Below are 21,499 nucleotides of genomic sequence, written 5' to 3' on the forward strand. Positions count from 1 at the left end.
TTCTCAAAATATCTTGTGAGAGATGTCTTAATGAAATCTTAATTTAACACCAATAGTCTATCTTCAGGAAGGATAGAACAACATATGGGCTAGCTTCAATCAATCTCAAATCTGCATCATATGAGAACCCTAAACCTTGACGATTGTGTCTTACCTTTTACAGCAATAGTAAACCCTCAGGTTTGGGAATAGTAGCACACAGAGGATGTGTGAAATTAGTGCTATTGTCTATTACTGATGATACATATGAATGGGTTGGCTCAAAACAGACCAGCTGCTACTATTATTATGACCATAAGTCAAGGTAAAGTACCCAGATTTTCTGTGGTTTGTACATTTAATTTTATCTATACTCTGACATAATCATATATAAATATAAGATGATTTGTCAATTTTAATATGCATTGAATTTTCTAGGAATACATTTATGATATAAGTTGAAGAAAAGTTATTTCTTGTTTTTTTTTTCAGAACGGTAACTAGAATTGCTAATCATTTTTAAAAATTAAAACTCTCAAAGAGAATATACTTATGAAATCTAAAATGCCTTTAAAACCTCATTGTATAAGGTTGTATTTATAGTTCTCCCATTCACAGTGATATTATGCACAGATGAAGCCATATGAATCTGTAATTACCTTCTGATAATGCTATTTCATATTTACTTACTAAACAATATTTTATTTTTAAATTACCTTATTTATGTAATGTAATATATTATTTTATTAATTATGAAAATATTTATTATGCGAAAGAGGTATAGGTATGATCATTCTGAGGAAAACTGACCTGTATTCACTTTATAGGTGACCTTATTTATTTCCAAGGCTTTTGCTGTTCTATATGATTAACCATTCCCAAATTTACATTTCATTCTAGACTATTCTTTGAAATCCAAAGTATATTTGTCACTAATAACTTAAGGACTATTCATAGGACTCATCCATATATACCTAACACTCAGCTCATTATTTGGAAAAATGTTTATATATATATATATATATATATATATACACACACACATATATGATATACAAATGCAAGTGTGATAAATAGTTTATACATATGTGTAGAACATCATGAGACTTTAGTGGACATTCCACTGTTTTATCAAGTGAGATACTTCTAGGTGATTGAGCATATGAAAATATTGGTGAATCCCATAGGTATGAACCTACAGGTATACTTTCTGTCATAAAATGTATGTACTGTTTGGAAGATAATGAATGATTAGATTTTGAACAGAGGAAGTAGTTTATCAGGATTTTCAGAGAAGGGATTGTTTAGAGTTTGATTCCTGTTAATATAAACAGAACAGATTTCATGTATTAAATGATACAATTCTAAGTGGATAACCACACTTGCCTCTAATTGGGGCAGTTATTTCTCACAACAATATCTAGGGAATAGATGTTTGAGTAGAATATTGAAGTGGTATTGAAGGAAAAGTAGTTAGAGTCAAGCAGGCCAAATAAGTGAGAAACCACGGTGTTTGTGACTTCACTACCTTTGTTAAATTTGCTAAAGTAGTGATGGAAATAGCAGCTGGATGTAGTATTATAAGCCATGTGCTGAAGTCATCAAAAATGAAATGTGTGTAGGAAGACAAAACACAGAGGCACACTAATTGAATCATTCATTAAACAAGCAATTATGCGATAGATAATAAATTTTAGACCCTGTGCTAAGCACTAACAATTGGAAGACAACTAGGTCAAGGTCAATGCATTGTTCTCCTTTTAAGATTATTCTATTTATTTGAAAGACAGAGTTACATACAGAAGTAGAGCCAGAGAGAGAAAGAGGTCTTCTCTCTTCTGGTTCACTCCCTAAATGACCAAAATGGCAAGAGCTGAGCTGATCCAAAACCAGGAGCCAGGAAATTCTTATTGGTCTCCCATGCAGGTGCAGGGACCCAAGATCTTGTGGCCATCTTCCACTGCTTTTCCAGGCCATAGCAGAGAACTGGGTCAGAAGTGGAGTAGCCAGGACTCAAACAAGTACCCATATGGGATGCTGGCACTGTAGGCTAGGGCTTTAACCCACTGGGCCACTACTTTCTAAGAGCTGAAAACCATACAACAAAGAAGGAGCTGTATAGGATTGCTGAATTATCTGATTCACAGAATTCTCCTTCTGTATGCCACTGTTTTTCAGTATAACTAGTTTATTACCAAATCACCAGTTACTTATATACTTGTTAAAAGCACAGATTTCTCCTACTCTGTCCATTGAGTTTTGATTTCATGATATCTGGAGTAGGGTATGAGTGTCTACCTGTAGTTTTAAAAAGTACTACAGGGGGCTGGTACTGTGGCTCAGCAGGTTAAGTCATTATCTGGGATGCCAGCATACTACTTGGGCAATGGCATGAGTCCTGGCTTCTCCACTTCTGATCCAGTTCCTTCTTAATGTACTGGGAAAGTAGCAGAAGACAAGAGTGCTGAAGTGCTTGGTCCTCTGCACTCACATGGGAGACCTGGATGGAATTCCTATCTCCTAGATTTGGCCCTGAACAGCCAAGACTGTTGCAGCCATTTAGAGAGTGAACCCAAAGATGAAAGATCTCTCCTTCAGTCCCTCTCTCTCTAACTTTGTCTTTCTAATAAATAAATCTTTTAAAAGATGTGACAGCATATCATGAGATGGTTGATCCTCAATATAAGCAAGGATAAGCTTGATTTAGAAGGTCAAGAAAAATGAAGAACTGCTTTCCTGCCTAAAAATAGATGAAAATATGTCTGACAATTATAAGATGTAAAAGTGCCTTGAAAATGCCAAATGAGTTCCTATGTACTCAGGGAAGATGAAACTTCATGGTACAAAATTTGGAAACCATAATGGGACTAGGAACAATGGCAGTGGGGGAATTTTCTGTAGAATAAGAAAATGATTGCCTAGATTCCTTACCAAGGGCTCCGGCTGCAAAATTTGCTCTTTATAGGGAAGATTTCCAAAGAGACAAAAGTGTAGGGTTCCCAGCCAATTGTTTATGGAGCTCTGGAACCTCCATATAGCACAAAGAATGGCAGAAAGAGGTGACACTCTGGCCAGCACTCAGAAGGTTTAAGCTCCAGACCGCAGTGCCAGCATCCCATATGGGCGCTGGTTTTAGACCTGGCTGCTCTGCTTCTGATCCAGCTCTCTGCCATGGCCAGGGAAAGCACAAGATGGCCCAGATCCTTGGGCCCTGCACCCATGTGGGTGACCCGGAGGAAGCTCCTGACTCCTGGCTTTGGATTGGCTCAGCTCTGGCCATTGTGGTCATTTCAGGAGTGAACTAGAGGATGGAAGACCTCTCTCTGTCTCTCTCTCTCTCTGCCTCTACCTCGCTCTGTAACTCTGCCTTTCAGATAAATAAAATAAATTTTTCAAAAAAAAAAAAATAAGAAAGAAAGAAAGAGGTGACACTCAGGCTCTCTCAGGCCTAACTTTTCAAGAACTACTCAGCCACACCCTCCTGATTTATTATCCCATGATTACAGTAAACATAAATGGGGGGTTTTCAAATTAATTAAGTGTTGAAATGGTCTCTTATGTAGAAATAAATAAGCCAAAAAGAAATCTTGAATTACGAAAATGGGGGTGGGCTATTTTATGATAGTTACTGCACAATCTGATAAAAAGAAAAGGTCAGGAGTCCATCATGACAACAATCCTTTTCTAAATTGTTTGCCTCTGAGTAAGCTTAGGTTGTGGTTACTACTGCTGTTGTTATTTGGTTATTTGTTTTTCCTGAAATCATGGTTAAAATGAGATTGTCAACTTCATATAAGATAATCTTCAATTTCTATGATCCAATAATCAAGTGATATAATGGTGAGAACACTAGGAGCAGAGCACATGATGTTCTTGAGAAAGGAAACACAGTTCTCTACTGTCTATCCCATATCCCCACAATGCTGTCCTGAGCTTCAGTTTTCTTCCTCCTTCTTCTCCTACAATGCTCAATTTCCAGAACTGTACTAGAAAGGAAGTCATATTTCTTATGCCTAATACATAATATAAGCAGCAACATAGGATAAAAACATATCACCAAGTATTAATCAGTGTTTATTAATGAAACTGCTGTCATCCATGGAGAGAAAATATCTTTCCTCCAGGAAGGTAGCAGTGTGCTCAGCAACGTCCTCAATGAGTAAGTAACTAGACTTATGGCAGGTGACAAGGTAAAAAGGTCGTGACATTTTGATTGTTGACTTGCTGGACAGCAGAAAAAAATGATCCACAAGAACCACAGAAAGAGTACAATTACATGTAGAAAAAAACCAGAAATGTAGAGGAAATAGTAAAGAAAGAAAAAAAGTCAATGAACTTAGCTATGAGAAAAGAGTATCTTCAGACTAGTCAGTGGACAACACTCTGCCATATATGTCACATATATGAACAGAACAAAAAGATACATGCAGACCACGTTACTTGGTCTTCCATGGTATAGATAGGTACACCAGTATACTCTGTTGGGTAGGTTGCCTCCAGTGTCAGCCCTTTTGGCTTCTGTCTCAGGTCTGTTAGAGTTTTAATTAATCTTCTGTTAGAGTCATTAATCTTCAGATGACAGACTGAGACACATTTCAAAATATCTGCCCACAGAAAACGTCTAGCACAGATCAAATCATGGGATTGAGAGAAATGGGCATTTCCCTTCAGATTGATGACACTGCCCCTCCCTTGTGAGATTAATGTCCCTGACTAATGCATTTACTTCAAGAGTTATCTGTGGTGAATGCCATCATATCAAGCAGATCTGTTAGGCCTCAGAACCACCAGTGTATTTGTTGAAAATGAAGATTTCTCCACCATACCTTCTGAAATCCTGATTTCAGTGTGTTTATTAAAAAATATAAAAACCACCAAAATAAGAAGGCTTTAGTTGCAAAGACTATTGCAGTAGGAAGAATGTTTTGTCCTCAAAAATAATTAGGATTTGATTAATTAACTTATTAATTTGAGAGCCAGTGTTACACAGAGAGAGAAGGAGAGGCAGAGAGAGACAGAGAGAGGTATTCCATCTGCTAGTTCACTCCCCAGATGGCTGCAATGGACAGAGCTCTTCCAATCCAAAGCCAGGAGCCAGGAGCTTCTTCTGGGTCTTCCATGTGGGTGCAGGGGCCCAAAGACTTCCACAAGCATCTTCCACTGCTTTCCCTGGCCATGGCAGAGGGCTGGATTGGAAGTGGAGCAGCAGGGCCACAAACCTGCACCCATATGGGATGTCAGCACTGCAGACAGCGACTTAACCTGCTATGCCACAGTGCCTGCCCCTATCCCTAGGGTTCAAAATCAAACAGGAAAGTTTTTCTTACGATGAATGAGAAGGAAGCAAAGAAAAGCAGGATCGTTGAAAGAGGAGATTGATAAAGAAGGGCAAAGGGTCAATGAGCGATGGCTTGAAAAGGGCCTCACTGTGGTTAGCTGTTTCCCACAAAAAGTTGTTAACAAGAACATTGTCTATGTGTTTTTGTGTGTGTGTGTGTGAGCCGCGAGCGTCTCAGGAAGTCTGGCCAGCAGACTCAACCCAGGGCCCGCGACGACGTTTTCTCGGGCGAGAAAAGAACGAACAACGCTTACCGGTCTTCAGTAGACTTTTTATTAGAGAAAGTAGACGTGACAGAGGTAGAAAGGAAGGAGGAAAGGAGAGGAGAGAGCGAGAGCTTCCTCCTCACACCCGCGGCTTATATACAATATGTGACCAATCAGAAGCAAGCTAGAGTCCATGCATCAGGAACACCATCCGGTCTCTGTTCACGTGAAGGGCACGAGTCCTTTGGCCAATCAGGTGAGGTGTCACTCAGCAGGCAGGCAGGCAGACTCACTGCGGGGGTCCTGGTGTTATCTTGTTGTTTACCGCGACCTCCATCCCTCCACCTCCGGAGAGCCCCGCCTGTTGGAAAGCCCCCGGTCAAAACCAAAAGTAAAAACCTCCACCTAGCGATGCTGCCGTGGACTATTCCCCAACATGTGTGTGTGTGTGTGTGTATGCGAGTGTGATTCTCAGTTGAGAACAAGCAATATTTTCGACCTCTAAGAGAGAAACCTGACTGGATTTTGATCAATACAAAGCAGAGTATGGAAAATAGGCTATTATGAACATTTGAGCTAGTGGAATGCTGTGTTCCCATTTTTAAACTAGATGCTACAAAGCTCTGAAGATATGGCTCTCAGAACAGGCCAAATAAATTTCAGAGTTCTTAACATAGTACCAGTGAGAACTCGCCTTGTGTATAAGAGTGGTAGACCCACTGTCATTAGTCAGTGGTGGGAAACATACACCTAGAGAATCTCAGTAGTGTCAGAAATTCTGAAGTGCGCGAAGCTACCCACTACTGGGAAGTGGAATGCCAACCTCAATAGATACTACGTTGACCAGAGAAGGTCAGAAGACTGTACTGCTTAGCACAGACCAGAAATGTATCTGGCAATTTTCTCCATAGTCTGCATGCTATGAATTTTGAAGATGGAATAAGTTTCCCCATGATGAAGATACACACACAGGCTAGGGCAGCCAGCATTTTGTGTGCTAATGTGAATTGAAATATAACAGAAAGAGATGACCAAAGCTAATCTGAAGTCTGCTTCAGGAAGGAGCAGTTTCAAGCACAGTGCAGATGTGAGTTTTCAGGAACATCTAAGCAGAAAATGGACAATGTACACAGTCCACCATACAATACATTCTTTTTTTTAAACTTTTATTTAATGAATACAAATTTCCAAAGTACGACTTATGGATTACAATGGCTACCCCCCATACCGTCCCTCCCACCCACAACCCTCCCCTTTCCCACTCCCTCTCCCCTTCCATTCACATCAAGATTCATTTTCGATTATCTTAATATACAGAAGATCAGCTTAGTATACATTAAGTAAGGATTTCAACAGTTTGCTCCCACACAGAAACATAAAGTGAAAAATAATAGATGATTTTTTTTTAAATGATGATGAAATCAGATCAGAACTATTGTCATGTTTAATCACAGAGAGTCAAGTTGGGAATTGATAATTTCTTTTTTTTTTTTTTTACAGAAGATCAGTTTAGTATGCATTAAGTAAAGATTTCAACAGTTTGCACACCCATAGAAACACAAAGTGAAATATATTGTTTGAGTACTCGTTATAGCAATAAATCTCAATGTACAGCACATTAAGGTCAGAGATCCTACATGGGGAGTAAGTACACAGTGACTCCTGTTGTTGACTTTACAAATTGACACTCCTGTCTATGGCATCAGTAATCTCCCTATGCTCCAGTCATGAGTTTCCAAAGCTATGGAAGCCCTCTGAGTTCTCCGACTCTTAACTTGTTTAGACAAGGTCATAGTCAAAGTGGAGGTTCTCTCCTCCCTTCAGAGAAAGGTACCTCCTTCTTTGAAGACCTGTTCTTTCCACTGGGATCTCACTCACAGAGATCTTTTTGCCAGAGTGTCTTGGCTTTCCATGCCTGAAATACTCTCATGGGCTTTTCAGCCAGATCCGAATGCCTTTAGGGCTGACTCTGAGGCCAGAGTGCTATTTAGGACATCTGCCATTCTATGAGTCTGCTGAGTATCTCGCTTCCCATGTTGGATCCCTCTCCCCTTTATTTATTCTATCGGATAGTGTTAGCAGGTACTAGACTTGTTTATGTGCTCCCTTTGACTCTTAGACCTTTCATTATGATCAATTGTGAACAGAAATTGATCACTTGGAATAGTGAGATGGCATTGGTACATGCCACCTTGATGGGATCGAATTGGAATCCCCTGCTATGTTTCTAACTCTACCATTTGGGGCAAGTCAGCTTGAGCATGTCGCAAATTATACATCTCTTCCCTCTCTTATTCCCACTCTTATGTTTAACAGGGATCACATTTCAGTTAATTTTCAACACTTAAGAATAACTGTGTGATAATTACAGAATTAAACCAGTCATATTAAGTAGAACAGACAAAAAAAACTACTAAGAGGGATAATGTATTAAGTTGTTCATTAACAGTCAGGGCTATGCTGATCAAGTCACCGTTTCTCATAGTGTCCATTTCACTTCAGGAGGTTTCCTTTTTGGTGTTCAGTCAGTTATCACCGATCAGGGAGAACATATGATATTTGTCCCTTTAGGACTGGCTTACTTCACTCAGCATGATGTGTTCCAGATTCCTCCATTTTCTTGCAAATGACCGGATTTCATTGTTTCTTACTGCGGTATAGTATTCTAAAGAGTACATATCCCATAATTTCTTTATCCAGTCTACCGTTGATGCGCATTTAAGTTGGTTCCAGGTCTTGGCTATTGTAAATTGTGTTGCAATAAACATTAGAGTGCAGACCGCTTTTTTGTTTGCCAATTTCATTTCCTTTGGGTAAATTCCAAGGAGTGGGATGGCTGGGTCGAACGGTAGGGTTATATTCAGGTTTCTGAGGAATCTCCAGACTGACTTCCATAGTGGCTTGACCAGTTTGCATTCCCACCAACAGTGGGTTAGTGTCCCTTTTTCCCCACATCCTCGCCAGCATCTGTTGTTGGTAGATTTCTGTATGTGACCCATTCTAACTGGGGTGAGGTGAAACCTCATTGTGGTTTTGATTTGCATTTCCCTGATTGCTAGTGATCTTGAACATTTTTTCATGTGCCTGTTGGCCATTTGGATTTCCTCTTTTGAAAAATGTCTATTGAGGTCCATGGCCCATCTCTTAAGTGGGTTGTTGGTTTTGTTTTTGTGGAGTTTCTTGATCTCTTTGTAGATTCTGGTTATTAACCCTTTATCTGTTGCATAGTTTGCAAATATTTTTTCCCATTCTGTCGGTTGTCTCTTCACTCTCCTGACTGTTTCTTTTGCAGTACAGAAACTGCTCAATTTGATGCAATCCCAATAGTTGTTTTTGGCTTTGACTGCCTGTACCTCTGGGGTCTTTTCCAGAAATTCTTTGCCTGTGCCAATGTCTTGAAGGGTTTCTCCAATGTTCTCTAATAACTTGATGGTGTCAGGACGTAGATTTAGGTCTTTAATCCATGTTGAGTAGATTTTTGTGTAAGGTGTAATGTAGGGGTCTTGCTTCATGCTTCTGCATGTGGAAATCCAGTTTTTCCAGCACCATTTATTGAATAGACTGTCCTTGCTCCAGGAATTGGTTTTAGATCCTTGATCAAATATAAGTTGGCTGTAGATGTTTGGGTTGATTTCTGGTGTTTCAATTCTGTCCCATTGGTCTATCCATCTGTTTCTGTACTAGTACCATGCTGTTTTGATTACAACTGCCCTGTAGTATGTCCTGAAATCTGGTATTGTGATGCCTCCGGCTTTGTTTTTGTTGTACAAGATTGCTTTAGCTATTCGAGGTCTCTTGTGCCTCCATATGAATTTCAGTATCATTTTTTCTAGATCTGAGAAGAATGTCTTTGGTATCTTGATTGGCATTGCATTGAATCTATAAATTGCTTTTGGGAGAATGGACATTTTGATGATGTTGATTCTTCCAATCCATGAGCATAGAAGATTTTTCCATTTTTTGGTATCCTCTTCTATTTCTTTCTTTAAGATTTTGTAATTCTCATCGTAGAGATCTTTAATGTCCTTGGTTAAGTTTATTCCAGGGTATTTGATTGTTTTTGTAGCTATTGTGAATGGGATTGATCTTAGCAGTTCTTTCTCAGCCATGGCATTGCTTGTGTATACAAAGGCTGTTGATTTTTGTGCATTGATTTTATATCCTGCCACTTTGCCAAACTCTTCTATGAGTTCCAATAGTCTCTTAGTAGAGTTCTTTGGATTCTCTAAGTAAAGAATCGTATTGTCTGCAAAGAAGGATAGTTTGACTTCTTCCTTCTCAATTTGTATTCCTTTGATTTCTTTTTCTTGTCTGATGGCTCAGGCTAAAACTTCCAGAACTATGTTAAATAGCAGTGGTGAGAGTGGGCATCCCTGTCTGGTGCCAGATCTCAGTGGAAATGCTTCCAACTTTTCCCCATTCAATAGGATGCTGGCTGTGGGTTTTTATAAATTGCTTTGATTATATTGAGGAATGTTCCTTCTATACCCAATTTGCTTAGAGTTTTCATCATGAAAGGGTGTTGAATTTTATTGAATGCTTTCTCTGCATCAATTGAGATAATCATATGGTTTTTCTTTTGCAGTCTGTTAATGTGGTGAATCACATTGATTGATTTGCGAATGTTGAACCATCCCTGCATACCAGGGATAAATCCCACTTGGTCTGGGTGGATGATTTTTCTGATGTGTTGTTGTATTCTATTGGCCAGAATTTTATTGAGGATTTTTGCGTCTATGTTCATCAGGGATATTGGTCTGTAATTTTCTTTCAGTGCTGCATCTTTCTCTGGCTTAGGGATTAAGGTGATGCTGGCTTCATAGAAAGAATTTGGGAGGATTCCCTCTTTTTCGATTGTTCTGAATAGTTTGAGAGGAAATGGGATTAGTTCTTCTTTAAATGTCTGGTAGAATTCAGCAGTGAATCCATCTGGTCCTGGGCTATTCTTTGTTGGGAGGGCCTTTATTACTGTTTCAATTTCTGTTTCAGTTATGGGTCTATTTAGGTTTTCGATGTCTTCATGGTTCAATTTTGGTAGATTGCATGTGTCCAGGAATCTATCCATTTCTGATAGATTTTCCTGTTTGCTGGCATACAGGTCCTTGTAGTAATTTCTGATGATTCTTTTCATTTCTGTGGTGTCTGTTGTTACATTTCCTTTTTCATCTCTGATTTTATTGATTTGGGTCTTTTCTCTTCTTTTTTTCGTTAGTTGGGCCAATGGGGTGCCAATTTTGTTTATTTTTTCAAAAAACCAGCTTCTCGCTTGGCTGATTTTTTGTAGTTTTTTTTTTTTTGATTCAATCCTGTTAATTTCTTCTCTGGTTTTAATTATTTCTCTTCTCCTACTAGATTTGGGTCTGGTTTGCTGCAGTTTTTCTAGGTCCTTGAGATGCGCTGAAAGCTCATTTATTTGGTACCTTTCCAATTTCTTGATATAGGCACCTATTGCTATAAATTTGCCTCTCAATACTGCTTTTGCTGTATCCCATAAGTTTTGATATGTTGTGTTGTTGTCTTCATTTACTTCCAGAAAGTTTTTGATTTCTCTTTTGATTTCTTGAATGACCCCGTGTTCATTCAGGAGCATGTTGTTCAGTCTCCATGTGTTTGCATACTTTCTGGGGTTTCCTGAGTTGCTAATTTCCAGCTTCATCCCGCTGTGGTCTGAGAAGCTGCATGGTATGATTCTATTCTTTTAAATTTGCTGAGACTTGCTTTATGGCCTAGTACGTGATCAATCCTAGAGAAGGTTCCATGCACTGCTGAGAAGAATGTGAAGTCTTTAGATGTAGGGTTGAAAGTTCTGTAGATATCTGTTAGATCCATTTGGGCAATAGTGTCAATTAAATCTGCTGTTTCCTTGTTGATCTTCTGTCCGGATGATCTGTCTATTTCTGAGAGTGGAGTATTGAACTTCCCCAGTACCATTGTATTGGAATCTAAATCTCCCTTTAAGTCCCTTAACATATCTTTTAAATAGACTGGTGCCCTGTAATTAGGTGCATATACATTTATAATAGTTACATCTTCCTGTTGAATTGAACCCTTAATCATTATATAGTGTCCCTCTTTGTCTCTCTTAACAGTTTTTGTATTAAAGTTTATTTTGTCTGATATTAATATGGCTACACCTGCTTTTTTTTGGTTTCTGTTGGCATGGAATATCTTTTTCCAACCTTTCACTTTCAGTCTGCATGCATCTTTGTTAGAGAGATGTGTTTCTTGTAGGCAACAAATAGTTGGGTTGTGTTCTTTGAGCCAGTCAGCCAAACGGTGTCTTTTAACTGAAGAATTCAGACCATTAATGTACAATGTGACTATTGATACGTAGTGACTTTGTCCTGCCATTTTCCCGGAAATATTTTCTAGTATATGCTTTGAGCTTCCCATGCTCTTTTACTGGTAGGTTTTCTTCCTTTCCCTTCTTTCATATTGATGGCCGTGTTTCTGTGTTTCTGAGTGTAGCACATCTTTAAGTATCTTTTCCAGGGTTGGACGAGTGGTGGCAAACTCTTTCAATTTCTGATTGCTATGAAAGGTCTTTATTTCACCTTCATTCACAAATGAGAGCTTGGCAGGATATAATATTCTGGGCTGGCAATTTTTCTCTCTTAGCACCTGTGCTATGTCTCGCCATTCCCTCCTAGCCTGTAGTGTTTCTGATGAGAAGTCTGCTGTGAGTTTAATTGGAGATCCTCTGAGAGAAATCTGACGTTTCTCTCTTGCACATTTTAGGATCTTTTCTTTATGTTTCACTGTGGTAAGTTTAATTACCACGTGTCGTGGTGAGGATCTCTTTTGGTCATATTTACTAGGGGTTCTATGAGCTTCCTGTACTAGGATGTCTCTGTCCTTCTCCAAACCTGGAAAGTTCTCTGCTAGTATCTCCTAAAAAGGCCTTTTAACCCTTTCTCTCTCTCCATGCCTTCAGGAACTCATAGAACTCGAATGTTGGTTTTTTTAATAGTATCCTGTAGATTCCCAGCAATATTTTTTAGATTTCTAATTTCCTCTTCTTTTCTTTGGTTTGACTGTATGTTTTCCTGTGCTCTGTCTTCTAAGTCCGATATTCTCTCTTCTGCTTCACCCATTCTGTTTTTAAGGCTTTCTAATGTGTTTGTCATTTGATCTATTGAGCTCTTCATTTCGTTTTGATTTCTCTTCACTATCACACTTTCCTGTTCTACTAGTTTCTGCGTTTCACTTTGATTCTTCCTTAAAATTTCATTTTCACGAGAGAGATTTTCAATCCTGTCCAATAAGGATTTCTGTAGTTCAAGGATTTGCTTTTGAAAACTTCCAAATGTTCTTATCATAAATTTTTTGAAATCCGTATCTTGCATTTCTTCTATCTCATCATCTTCATAATCTTGGTTTGGGGTGTTTTGTTTATTTGGAGGCATCATAGTGTCATCGTTGATCTTGTTCCCTCAATTTCTGTGTTTGTTGCTTGCCATAGTTAATTCTTGTTTCATCACTGTGCGTTTTTTTTTTAAATATTTTTTTATTTTATTTTATACTATGTCTGTGTTAAGTGGACTGCCTGCTGTTGGAGGAGCCTTGGAGGCTTGAGATGGGTGCGGCCTGAGAGCTCTGCTTGGCTCTTCCTGGTTACGGGTGTGCAATGGTGACACCCTCAGGTTATGCGTGGTAAATCTCTCTCTATTTATTTATTTATTTATTTATTTATTTATTTTATTCAGGGGGTAAGTAACACCGCACGGCACGGCTGTGCAGAATTGATGGTATTTAGCTTCCAGTCTCTGGCTTCTACCCAAAGAGTCTGTGTAGGCTCCTCTGGACTCCCACTGGGTTGCCTAGGCTACTGAATTGTAGTGCCTCAGTTCCTTAGCTCTCCCCTGTTGATATGTAAATCCAGAGAGGGGGCCTGCTCTTTGTCTTTTGCGAATTCTTCAAGCCTTGCAGCCTTGCAACCTTTGCAAGGTTAGGGGAAAGAGAAACCCCCAAGCTTTTTTTTTTTCCTTCTTTCTGGTAGTGAGTTTGCTGCACTTTCTGGCCCCCCTCTAGATTCTGACCCCCGTTTCCCCACCAATGTCTCGGGTTATTGAGCTCACCTCCCCTTCCAGCGCCGATGTGTGGACTCGGAGCCCTGGACGTCGCAACTCTCCCCGCTGTTGTCTTTGTGACATGCACTCCCCTTCCTGCACTGGCACGCAGACCCTGCGGCTTCCATGGCACCCGCAGCACCCGCAGCACCCGCAGCACCCGCAGCTCCCGCGGCTCGGCTTCCACATGGTAGGCGACCTTGTTCTCCCAGTAGGTCCTCCGATTCACAGCAAATCGATCCAGAAGAGTTTCCTCTGCAATATTTTCCTGGTTCTTTTTTCTGAGGCTACCGTAACTCCCCTTTTATTAAACTAAATTTTCCTGGACTATCGGTGCACACCCTCACTATTCCACCATCTTGGCTCCACCCACCATAGAATACATTCACTGAAATTTAAATACCTGCCTAATCTCAGAAATTAACAAAAGTCATGGAAATATGGAACAGATATGTTGACAAGTAAAGAAGAGTATTTAGTTTAAAGGAAATAACGTGAAGATAATAAAATAGTGCAGTAAAACGAAAGTCAGCAAATGTTTTCCACAAAACGACAGAGCTTAAGCATTTTATAGTACTCACTGAGAAGTTTATCACAAAAGTGCACACAGACAACATCTAAGTAAACATGTATAACTGTATTATCTTAAAAATTTCATTTAAAAAACTGGTGATGTGTTTGATTTTGTCTTTTGCCTCTAGTTTGTTAATCTCTGCTATAAGACTCTTATTTTGATATAGTAAGCAGTAGAAAAGTAGATATATTTGGGTTACAAAAGGCAAGACTAAGAAAATTTTACATTTGAAAAAGCACTATCATGCCCTTGATTATCAGCTAGGTTATCAATGATGGAATGCGAAAATGTACTTAATAATCTGAAATATCTTCTATTTTTTGGATCTTCCTTTTTCAGTAAGTGGTTCTAGGAGCAGGCTGGATTTTCCACAAGGGAAAGGAGTGTTCTTCAAAAAGATCTCTTGTTCCCGTATCACTTTGTTGATGGAGGCAGATGATTCTTCCCACTTACTAAGATACAGCAAAATATTGTGCCAAAAAGAACCTACTCTTCTTTGGTAATGTAACTATAATCTTTTTCCTCATTATGTGATAATTCAACAGCAGACTTCATGCCTTAGGGTAGAGTGAGTCAAGTCAGAGGAGCCAAAACAACTTGATATTTTTCTTTGCTCAAGGCTGTTTTCCAGGCTGAGCCATTGCAAAGACAATCACCGCTTAGGCAACTGAAATATCTCAAAAGACCAGTTGATTAATAGCACAAGAAATTCTTTTTTTTCAACTTTTATTTAATAAATATAAATTTCCAAAGTACAACTTTCGAATTCTAGCGGCTTCTCCCCCCATAACCTCTCTCTCACCTGCAACCACCCCATCTCCCACTCCCTCTCCCATCCCATTCTACATCAAGATTCATTTTCAATTATCTTTATATACGGAATTAACTTAATAGATACTAAGTAAAGATTTCAACAGTTTGCACCCACACAGATACACAAAGTATAACATACTGTTTTAGTAGTAGTTTTACCGTTAATTCACGTAGTACAACAAATTAAGGACAGAGATCTTACTTGGGGAGTAGGTGCACAGTGACTCTTGTTGTTGATTTAATAATTGACACTCTTATTTATGATGTCAGTAGTCACCCGAGGCTCCTGTCATGAGCTGTCATGGCTAGGAAAGCCTCTTGAGTTCACCAACTAAGAAATTCTTGAGATTCATACAAAGGTAGACTCTTGAGTGGCCAAGATTGTTATGAGTTGAAACTTATAGAAACAGAACAAGACAAAGTGCTTGTTGCTTGATGCAAACAGGATGAAATGTCCTGGTATAGATCGGTGATAGAAAGAATGCAGTGGATTCCAGAGGTGAGTTTGAAAACCTAACAGTGCAAGGATGGGAGAGAAGCTAAGGGGTTTAAACGTGTGTGTGATAACAACAATTAATTTTTCAAAAGTCCTGCGATTGTACATTAACAAAACATTTCTGGTTGTCTGGTAAGTCTCTCCAGGCTTAGATCAAATGAAATGATTGTGCATTCTGACTTCATGGTAGGTCTATTTTAGAGATTGTTCATGACAGTTTTGTTGGCAGACCTGCAGAAAAGCAAATGTTAATATGGTCTCCTGTAGACATTGAAATCTATACAGGTTGGGAGGTAACAACAGTGACCTGGTTGCTTGCTCTGACAAGAAAAATCAGGGATGCAGCCCTAAGACAATCTTTTCTGTGCATACTCTGTGTTTCTGAGAGAGCATGGATTTTCATAGGAGAGAGATTAGCTTTATGTTCTTATTTAATAAAATACACTTGTCAATTTGTATTTTATATGCACTTTTATATTTATACAGTATTTAGCTTCTTACCTAGTGGATTGAAAGCAGCTTAAGGTAGTTCATCATGCACAAGATGAGGATGCTAATAAATTCCTGACCATTGGAACTCGGGACAGGTCTGTATCACAGAAAATTGTGAGAATGTGAAAAGTGGGCCTTTGCTCCATACTGGTTATGTCACCACTCTCTTGGAAATGTAATATATCTGACTTACCCATTAGTTTCAGGAGTACCTTCTGCTAAATGATATATTGCCTGTCTGCACATAAAAAATCTTTTTTGTGTCTCAAAACCACATGAATATCACAGAATGATTGTCTGCATCCTCATATCATAGGCCTTGAGGAAAATATTTTTGCCTATGGGTAAAAGGATTTCCAAATTGGCTGTTAAATATTAATAGAACAGGATTTCCTTTTGTAGTATGTTCCAACCAAAAGAAAGGACAATGATTTAATCAGCTTCTTTAGAGGTGCATTTCCATGATTTTTTCAGCAAAACTACATAAAATTGACCATTAATCCATCCAATCACTGTGTCTGAATACAAATGCAGTCAATCTAACAGAATATGTCTTCATAAAGACCTCTGGGGATATAAAAGGGAGTGCTGGATCATGAAACCCTTGTCTGTTGGAGAACACTTTGCCTGTATCTTTCTGTCACTTGATTGTCTACTGGATGTGAAGAAGCCTATATTATGTCTATTTAGCCCTTGCTCATTCTCTCTTCTTTGGTCTACTTTGGTCTCTGAAACAAAAGAAAGTGCAGGAGGAATAGGGACCATCAAGAAATAAGAGCTCCATCAGGGTCTCTCAGTTGTTCTCGTATCTCAAATTAGATGGTGAACCCAGACTACTATTTTTTCTTTTCTTCGTATGTCTCATTGTCTGTGTTTTGGCTACTCCAACGCTGGTGATGCCCAGACAAATCAGGTAAATCTTAGAGTTATGAAATCTCTACTAATGAGAAAATAGTCTGCCAAAGAAGAGCAGGCTCACCCTTCTTAGTAAAATAAAGGTGAAAATGACCTCATAATTTAAGTAAAACTAAAACCAAACCAAATCAAATAAAAACAAACACAAAAGGGAAAGAGCATGGAACTCATAGTGGATACACCACAAGATTATCTCATTGGAGTGTTGCCTAAACTAAATATGAAGAGATGTAAACCTAATGCAGTTTTTGTAAGAAGGATGAATTCTATACAATTTTAGGCACGAATTGATGACAAGACAAACTTTGTTATTTCTACTATGTACTCCTGAGTGACAGTGGGTTTGCCCAAGGTGAAGAGTTATAGCTAACTACATAAATCCATTGTAATATTGCTTTGAAATTTTATATTTATTTTTCTACATACTTTTAGTTTCATGTTTTACTTATATGAGTTGTTTGAGTATCAAGGCATATTAAAGATGACAAAAATATTTAACGAGGTCCTAGGAAACAAGGCACAAAACTGCCCTATGTCACTAATCTCTGTAATCACTCTTGATTTCACTCCCTGTTAACTACCCTCACTGTTAACAAATTATTTCTTATTCTCCAGAGGTTAGTTGATATTTATAGGAAAAAAATGGAAACAAATCCTGTTAAATGAATTACAAATCCCAGGAATCATTGAAAGACATTACAGGGTCCAGCAATCTGGCATAGCAGGTAAAGCCACCACCTGCGGTGCCAGGATCCAATATGGGCGCTGGTTCTAGTCTCAGCTGCTCTACTTCTGATCCAGCTCTCTGCTACGGCCTAGGAAAGCAGTGGAAGACGGCCCGGGTGCTTGGGTCCCGCACCCGAGTTGGAGAACTGGAGGAAGCTCCAGACTCTTGCTTTGGATCGGCTCAGCTCCAGCCATTATGGCCACTGGGGTGTGAACCAGCAATGCCTCCCTCAATATGTCCCAGGTGTTTGTTACCACTCTCAGACACTTCATCCACGCTTGGGTGAATATATCATGATTTTTTGAAAAGTATGACACCAGTTTTTTGATTTTTGCCCCCAAATTTAATGCTCCCAGTCCCAATCCTTGCTTCTTGTATGCAAAGAGGACGCAGGACCTCTTCAGGTCTGGTGACCCCAGTGCAGGTGCTTTAATAGATTCCAGCCTTAGCAGTGAGAATATCCAAGATTATATCTAGTTAGAATCTCTTTCTTGAAATGACAGCCCTCTGTTGAGGTTGTAGCTCTGGCAGAGCCTTTTATGAGCTACCATCAGACAGCAATGAATGGGAACGCTTTCTCCATAACCTCTTGACTTCACCTATTTTAGTTGATGTTTGGTACCAGTGACTCCACATTGATATGACAACTTTTGTATTTTCTTATTGTAATCAATATCATTTTCTGAAAAACCTGCATATTGGTCATCCTGTAGCCATATGTTTTTGCTCCTCATTGTCAGGATGGACCCATCCTGGTTGCTGATCTGATCTGGTTCTATATCAGGAGGGAGGTAATTGACAACCAGGAGTCAGTGTCAAAACTCTTTTGGCCACTTGTGAGCAACAAAGAAATTTTAGGAGGAGATTTACTTGGGTTAAGCTTATCTGCAGTGTATTATCAAATATAACACTATTTGTAATGTGGTGATAATTATCATCTCACCGGGTCAGAAGTGAGTTAGGAGTTAGGAATTGTACCTCTGTAGAAATCTGACAGGCACCAGGCATAAAGTCCAAAAAGGAAAATACAAAACAAAGCCAACAAAAATTAAAGAAGTAAATATTGCATCTTTAAAACAATGAACAGAGTTATAATCAACTAAAAGGGTATTACAGTTTTGAGACACAGACACAGTTTTGAGGTTGACCATTTTCATAAATGCATCAAGAAAAATTGATTTACTATGTAGTCATCTCAGAATCTAAAAGCTATCAAAGTTAGGAAACATTCCATGTCAGACTTTAATTTTTTTTTAAAATCATGCTATCTAATCTTTAGATGTTTCAGCACCCAATAAGAACCAATAAATTTATTTACTCATTATAAATGAAATCAGGCATTGTATGTATTCCTAGATATGTCAATATTTCTAGCCAAATCCTGTAATGATGAGCACAGATTCCTTGGACATGTACAAAAAATCATATTTCTGTGAAAACAAAAATACTCAGTTTCTGAAGTTTGTAAGTATTAAATAAGAAGAGCCTAATGGCTTTTTCTATGTTTACACAAATATACTTTATCAAGTGATGTAAAACTTTAGACAACTAAAGAAAAAATTTTATTTCTATTTAGAAGACAAATATTGAGGGGGCGGAGCCAAGATGGCGGAATAGTGAGGGTGCGCACCAATAGTCTGGGAAAATTTAGTTTAATAAAAGTAGAGTTATGGTAGCCTCAGAAAAAGGATCAGGAAAAAGTTGCAGAGGAAACTCTTCTGGATCTAGTGGCTGTGACTCGGAGGACCTACAGGGAGAGCAAGGTCGGCTGAGCCACGGGAGCCACAGGGTCTGCGCACCAGTGCTGGAAGGGGAGTGGATGTGACACAGACGACCAGCAGGGAGAGCAGGGACGCCCAGGGCTCCGAGTCCACACATCGGCGCTAGAAGGGGAGGTGAGCTCAGTAACCCGAGACATTGGCGGGGAAACGGCAGACAGAATCTAGAGGGAAGTGGGCTTGAGGCGGGAAAGTTCACCAGACTGACTACAGGAGAGAAGGAAAAAAAAATGTGGGGGGGGGGTACTGGTACAGACGAGTTTCTCTCTCTGCCAACCTTGCAAAGGTGAGCAAGAGACAAAGAGCAGGCCCCACTAAGGGATATACATAACAAAAGGGTAGAGCTAAGGAACTGAGGCACTACAATTCAGTAGCCTAGGCAACCCAGTGGGAGTCCGAAGGAGAAACTGAGCCTGCACAGACTCTTTGGGTAGAAGCCAGAGATCGGAAGCTAAATACCATCAATTCTGCTCAGCCATGCGATATTACTTACCTCCTGAATAAAAAAATAAAATAAAATAAATAAATAAATAAAAAGAGAGAGAATTTACCACACATAACCTGAGGGTATCAACTTTGCACATCCATAACCCAGAAGAACCAAGCAGAGCTCTCAGGCCACACCCATCTCAAGCCTCCAAGGCTCCTCCAACAGCAGGCAGTCCACTTAACACAGACATAGTATTAAAAAAAAACTCACAGTGAGGGAAGAAGAATTAACAATGCCAAGCAACAAACACAAAAATCGAGGGAACAAGATCAATGATGACACTATGACGCCTCCAAATAAACAAAACACCCCAAGCCAAGAGTATGAAGATGATGAGATAGAAGAAATGCAAGATACGGATTTCAAAAAATTTATGATAAGAACATTTGGAAGTTTTCAAAAGCAAATCCTTGAACTACAGAAATCCTTATTGGACAGGATTGAAAATCTCTCTCGTGAAAATGAAATTTTAAGGAAGAATCAAAATGAAACTCAGAAACTAGTAGAACAGGAAAGTGTGATAGTGAAGAGAAATCAAAACGAAATGAAGAGCTCAATAGATCAAATGACAAACACATTAGAAAGCCTTAAAAACGGAATGGGTGAAGCAGAAGAGAGAATGTCGGACTTAGAAGACAGAGCACAGGAAAACATACAGTCAAACCAAAGAAAAGAAGAGGAAATTAGAAATCTAAAAAATATTGCTGGGAATCTACAGGATACTATTAAAAAAACCAACATTTGAGTTCTATGAGTTCCTGAAGGCATGGAGAGAGAGAAAGGGTTAAAAGGCCTTTTTAGGAGATACTAGCAGAGAACTTTCCAGGTTTGGAGAAGGACAGAGACATCCTAGTATAGGAAGCTCATAGAACCCCTAGTAAATATGATCAAAAGAGATCCTCACCATGACACGTGGTAATTAAACTTACCACAGTGAAACATAAAGAAAAGATCCTAAAATGTGCAAGAGAGAAACGTCAGATTTCTCTCAGAGGATCTCCAATTAAACTCACAGCAGACTTCTCATCAGAAACACTATAGGCTAGGAGGGAATGGCGAGACATAGCACAGGTGCTAAGAGAGAAAAATTGCCAGCCCAGAATATTATATCTTGACAAGCTCTCATTTGTGAATGAAGGTGAAATAAAGAACTTTCATAGCAATCAGAAATTGAAAGAGTTTGCCACCACTCGTCCAACCCTGGAAAAGATACTTAAAGATGTGCTACACTCAGAAACACAGAAACACGGCCATCAATATGAAAGAAGGGAAAGGAAGAAAACCTACCAGTAAAAGAGCATGGGAAGCTCAAAGCATATACTAGAAAATATTTTCGGGAAAATGGCAGGACAAAGTCACTATGTATCAATAGTCACATTAAACGTTAATGGACTTAACTCTTCAGTTAAAGGTGCAGACTGGCTGCATGGATTAAGGAACAAAACTCAACTATTTGCTGCCTACAAGAAACACATCTCTCTAACAAAGATGCATGCAGACTGAAAGTGAAAGGTTGGAAAAAGATATTCCATGCCAACAGAAACCAAAAAAAAAGCAGGTATAGCCATATTAATATCAGACAAAATAAACTTTAATACAAAAACTGTTAAGAGAGACAAAGA

This window comes from Oryctolagus cuniculus, chromosome 1 (genome assembly GCF_051225735.1).
Source record: "Oryctolagus cuniculus isolate XC-2025 breed Fujian yellow rabbit chromosome 1, ASM5122573v1, whole genome shotgun sequence".
Lineage (NCBI taxonomy): Eukaryota > Metazoa > Chordata > Mammalia > Lagomorpha > Leporidae > Oryctolagus > Oryctolagus cuniculus.